Raw genomic sequence first — 5,731 nt, forward strand, 5'->3', positions numbered from 1 at the left:
CTGGGCAGGTTGGGGGGAGCACAGGCCCTTCCATGAGTTTGGGGTGGAGGGGGAGGGAAATCACTGACTAGTTTTAAAGCAGAGCAAAATCAGGCCCTGGGAAACATGAGGGATGGGGGGAGGAGTTGCCATGGCAACTGGCTGGGAAACTTCTGAAGGGGAGATCCCTGCATTGGGGGGGGGGGCCTGCAGCTGTAGCCACATCCCCCTCCCCAGTAATGGGGGCTGAGGGTGGGGGCTTTAAGGCCCAATAGGCAGAGCAGGGCATGGACCCTGCAGACCTGCTCCTGCTTCAGGGTTGGGGGGGATTTCTGGGGTGGGGAGTGGGGCGGGAGCAGGAGCAACAGCGACAGGGAGTTGGCCTGGGGGGAAGGAGGGAGGAATGGAGTGTGATGTTCAGCGACTGGCACAGTGATAAGGCCTTGGGAGGTATCTGTGCCTGCCTGGCTGTGCCGTTCCTGCAGCCCCGGCTACCGAGCCACTCTACGCATGCTTGGAAGTGCGATTTCCCCGCAGGGGCTGGGGGCTCAGAGCAGACTGGTTCAGCATTGCTAAGGGTAGGGCACTTGGAGCTAGGATTAGGGTTCCTGTGGGTAGGGCACTTGGAGCTAGGGTTAGGGTTCCTATAGTTAGAGCTTCCCGCCCTAGCGTTAGGGTTCCTATGGGTAGGGCACTTGGAGCTAGGGTTAGGGTTGATTTGAGTAGGGCTTCCCGGCGGGGCCGGCTTTAGGAAGTGCGGGGCCCCATTGAAACAGTTTTGATGGGGCCCCAGCAGGGATGACTTAGAAAAAAAAACACATGTAAAAGAACACGTGGGGCTTGTATTTACCGGCTGGTGCTCTGAGTCTTTGGCGGCATTTCAGCGGTGGGTCCTTCACTCGCTCCAGGTGTTCAGCGGCACTGAAGGATCCACTGCCAAAGTGTCGCCGAAGGACCCGCCGCTGTAGTGTCCTCGAAGACCCGGAGCGAGTGAAGGACCCGCCGCTGAAGTGCTGCTGAGGACCCAAAGCGCCTCCAGCTGAGTAAAAATTAGAGGCGCCTCTAGCCAGGGAAGGGATTCTCACTGGGCACGGGGCCCTCTTAGGCGCGGGGCCCGATTCAGGGGAATTGGTTGAATAGGCCTAAAGCCGGCCTTATGCTCAGCCCCGTTAACCCAGCCTGCTAAGCTAGGTGGAGCAGAGGGGCTGCCAGCCAGGCACTGTCCTAGGATGCTGGCTCTGAGCCTGGGTTCTCCTGTGTCCACTCAGCCGGGGCATGACCTGCAGCTAGTGAGGTGGGGGTGAAGCAGAGGGACGCCCAACTGTGCCGCCTTCACCCAGCTCTATGGAAGGGGAGAGGGTTTGGATCCTGCCTTCGAGTGGACCTGTTCCAGCCCTGTGCCTCCGAGCTCCTGCGCTCAGGCCCAATTTCAGAAGCAGCCACGTTTCCGGTGCCCAACCTCAGAGCTGGTTCTTGGAGGGGCTGAGCCCCAGGTAAGCCTCAAGGCCCCGAGCGGGAGCTGTGGGTGTGAATCAGGTCCAAAGGTGGTGCTCCAGCTGTGGATGTTTTAAGTGGCATGCAGCCCCAGGGACCTGGCTCCTAGGCCTCTGCTCCAGCCACTAGCACAAGGCAAGAGGTTGGGTCTGGGTTTTGGCTGCCTCCTAGTGAATCCTGAGCGTGGGGTGCGCTGTGCTGTGACCCCCTGTAACCAAGTTGCCTCTGTGCTGCGTAGAGACCAGCTGGTGTCCACCTGAGCTACGATTCAGTCTGGCTGCTCTTGCCTGCGCTAGCCGTGGTAGGTGGGCAGCTGGGAGATGAGTCGACCCCTCTGTGCTGCTTGCTGGAGCCAAGGCTTGTCCAGAGCAGCCAGATAAGAGCTGGCCAGGCAGCTTCCCAGGCGCCAGAGTGCTCCCACCACGGGCAGGGGCAGCCCAAGGCGCCTACAACTCATGGTGCATTGGTAAGAGCAGGCCAGGATCTACAATGCAATCCCCGAGCTGTTCCCACTGTCTGGCTCTGGGATTCAGGCTGGGCCCTTTGCCGGCTGCAGCAGTGGGCAAGGCTGCTAATCCAGTCTTGGGGAGGCAGGCGTGGGAACCGTGCTTCCTTGGGAGGCCAGGGCTCCATGCCAGCTTCTGGCACGGGCGTGCTGTGCGAGCTGGGCTTGGTAGGAGTGTCCCTGAGATTCAGCAAGGCACCTCCCTGCCTTTATCTCCAGCCACCTGCTGTTACCACCCCAGCCCTGGGTCGGAGATGGCCACTCCCCAGCGGGTTGGATTGGGTTATGCCGTGCACAGAGCAGCTCCCAGCTGAGCCCGGCTCAGTCTGGCCCAAACCACTGAGGCCAGGCTAAGGGAGGGAGCAGCCTCCCAGCAGGTCAGTGGGTTCCCCCCGGCTCACTAAGGTCTTGGGTCCCAGCTTGAGTCCATGTGGTCCATCCCCAGCAGGACCATCCCTGCTCCCACCCTCCCACCGTGGCCCGAGAACTTCTCCTCTCTGCAGCAGCAGCAGCCTCTCTGCAACTCTTCTCTGTCCTTGCTGTCTCTCTTCTCCCGCCCAGCCCTTCCTCGAACCCTCTCTCCACCCTGTGCTCCGGGAGGCAGGATTTTCACCCAGGATTCAGCTGGGAGGGAAGTGAAATGTTCTCGGTTAGACGGGCACCAGCTGAGCCGACTGGCCCAGTTTTAACCATCGGTTGGAATGACACCTCTTTAAACCCAGGGGTCTGCTCCACCGCGGCCTGGTGTAGCCCTGAACTCCAGTGCAAAGTGGCTGGGCGGAGAGGGAGATTCACTTCCTCATGGCACTGACAACATGAGGCACTGGGAGCTGTGAAAATGGCTTTCCAAAGGCCATGCCTCCCCCACCGATTCCCTGACTGCAGGGCTCAGCTGCTGCTCACAGCTGCACCTTGTAACCCTGCAGAGAGCAGAGATGAACCCAGAGTCTTGGTGGCAGTTGCACCACATGGATGTTAAAGAAGGGGTGGCAGCAACATTTGGGTGAACTCTGACCTCCCTGTGACCCCTCCAAAATGAACCAAGTCTTTACAAAGAAACCCCAACTCCTTCCCCTTTGCTCCCTAGCACTGGGATTGTGTGGAACGGGGGTTCTCAAACTGCATTGCACCATGACCCCCTTCTGACGACAGAAATTACTACACAACCCCAGAAGCGGGGACGGAAGCCTGAGCCTGCCCGGGTGGGGGGCCCTGCTGCCCAGGGCAGGGTGTCCCAAAGCCTGAACCCCACTGCCCCACACTGGGGGGGGGGGTGCAAAGCCTGTAACCCTCAGGCTGCAGCGTCAGCCCTGGGTGCTGGGCCTCAGGCTTCAGCTTCGGACCCAGAAAGTCTAACACCAACTCTGGCGACCCATTAACGTGGGGTTGTGAACCACACTTTGAGAACTGCTGGTCCGGAATGTGCAAGAGAACCAGAACCAGCTTGCTTCTGTGGGTGAAAATGGGCTCACAATTTGGGAGGGAAAAGGGGTCCATTTTAAAGGGTTTTAAAAGGAGCTGGGTTTTTTTCCTGCATCAGACTTTAAAAAAATAAACAAACCCCACGTACCTCAAAGTAGCAAAGAATCCAGCTTTGAGAGCTTGTTTGAAAGAATGTCTTCCATAAGCCCACCCCATGGGCCAGCTCCTCAGTGTTGCCAACTCTCACAATTTGATGCGATATTGGGTGATTTTCTTAAAGCCCCAGCTCCTGGAGTCAGGTGAATATGGGATTAATTCAGCTTTCATTAAGAAGGAAATTTGCCATGTTGTTGTAGACCTGTTGTTCCAGGATATGAAAGAGACAAGGTGGGTGAGGGAATATCTTTTATTGACTCACTTCTGCGGGTGAAAGAGAAGCTTTCAAGCTTGCACAGAGCTCTTCTTCAGGTCTGGGAGCTCTGTGGAGCTTGAAATCTTCTCTCTTTCACTCACAGAAGTTGGTGCAATAAAAGCTATTACCTCATCCACCTTGTCTCTTGCATTAAAAAGTAAGTAAGTTTCTAACCCTTCAGCTTGCAGAGAAAAACTTGACCCTGAGTGTGACCCTGAAGGCTCAGAAATCAGAAGGCAAAGAAGAGGACTCCAATGTGTCATGTTTTGATAAACTGTCACGATTTTGGGGGTGTCTGACCCAGAGTTTTGCATGCTCAGGCCCGGCCATACAGAGCTCCGCTGTGGAAGAAGATTGGTGCAGAAATGTCTTTCAGAGTGACTTGCCTAACAGGAAAACTTGAAGCAATCCAGCAACTCAAGGAGTCTGGCTGGGTTTAGTGTCACTGTCATTTGGGTTATACAGCCTAGGAGCTCCAGTCATGGACCAGAGCCCCACTCTGCACGGACACAGAACAAAGCACCAGCCCCTGCCTCCAAAACCTTACACTGTAAATACTTACATCAGGCCAGCTAGTGCAGCCTTCCTTCAGCTCTCCTCTGCTTCCCCTTTTGTGATGTTGTTGGGTTTTTTTCCCTGGCTGGTTCCCTGTAGGAAAGTACCTACAACTCAGCCAGCGAGGCGGGGTTGTTCACCAGTTAGCACAGGAGCAAGGAGTCAGTCACGTGTGGTGGAAGTGGAGTGGAGTGGTTAGAACAGGGAGCTGGGAGTCAGGATCCTGGGTTCTAGTCCTGGCTCTGATGCTGTCTGGCTGCATGTTCTCAGGCGCGTCCCTGTCCTTCTTTGTGCTTCACTTTGTCCCTCTGGTCCTGGGGACAAGTCATGCCTCAAGCCTTGGCTAATGAATGTGTTTATGTGAAGCCCGTTGAGAGGCACCACTCAGTGCAGGAGAATTAGGAGGGTTGCCCAGTTGTTAGCAGGACACGGAGACTGATGGCACGTCGGGGCACATCTGGCAGTTAGTGAGCGCATCCTCCGCCCCCCCGTCCCCAGAAGCTGCTGAACAGTGACGGGCTCCAGCCTGAAAACAAACCTGTCCTGGTGTCAGCCGGAGCAGGGCCATGAGCTCACTTCAGGCTGCAGCTGGAGGAATGGAACGTACCAGCCAGCGTGAGCGCGGGCAGCGCAGACAAAGGCCAGTCCAGCTGGGGCCACCCTGATCCTGAGTATCCTCGCAGGCCCTCTGGGCCTGGCAGCAGGGTGAGGGCAGCAGACCCAGGCTGAAATGGGACATGATGGAGTCAGGGCATTAGACCCCAGGGCAGGTGTGTTACAACCAGCGCTGGATTCAGGCTGAGGCGCATTCTAGCGTTAGGAACCGGCGGCACCGTTTTAAGGGCAGTGGCTTGTAGGGTTGTTGGATCCAGCCGGGTTTAGGTATATTAGCTTCAGGAGATTTAGAGCCAGATCTCGGGGGCTTAGGGGCATTAGAGGCGGATCAGGGTGCACAGTAGGTTTAGGGACATTCAATGCACGATTGCAGCACTGCTGCCCAAGGCACCTACTTCAGGCCACTCCCCGGCAGGTGCCAGATCCAGGTTTCAGGGTTTATTATTTATTCATTGTTTTTCCCTTGGGCCTGGCCCAGTGCCCGGCTCCTTCGGCCACTGGCAAAGGCCCCAGGTCCCTGCCCCCAGCAGCGCCCAGCAGAGGAACAGCCCAGCTCCGGGGGGGGGGGGCTGCAAGGGGGTGCCTCGGCGGCTCCCCCCGGCAACATACAAAGCAAGGAAGGGGGTGAGGGAAAAGGGGGCGCTGTCACTTTAAAGATGCAAATATCCAGCCAAGAGCAACATCCCCGCCGGCTGGGCCAATCAGGAGCCGCTCCTGTTTCCTTTTGTAACCACCACCTGCCCAGCCGC

This window comes from Mauremys reevesii, linkage group 26 (assembly GCF_016161935.1).
Source record: "Mauremys reevesii isolate NIE-2019 linkage group 26, ASM1616193v1, whole genome shotgun sequence".
Classification (NCBI taxonomy): domain Eukaryota; kingdom Metazoa; phylum Chordata; order Testudines; family Geoemydidae; genus Mauremys; species Mauremys reevesii.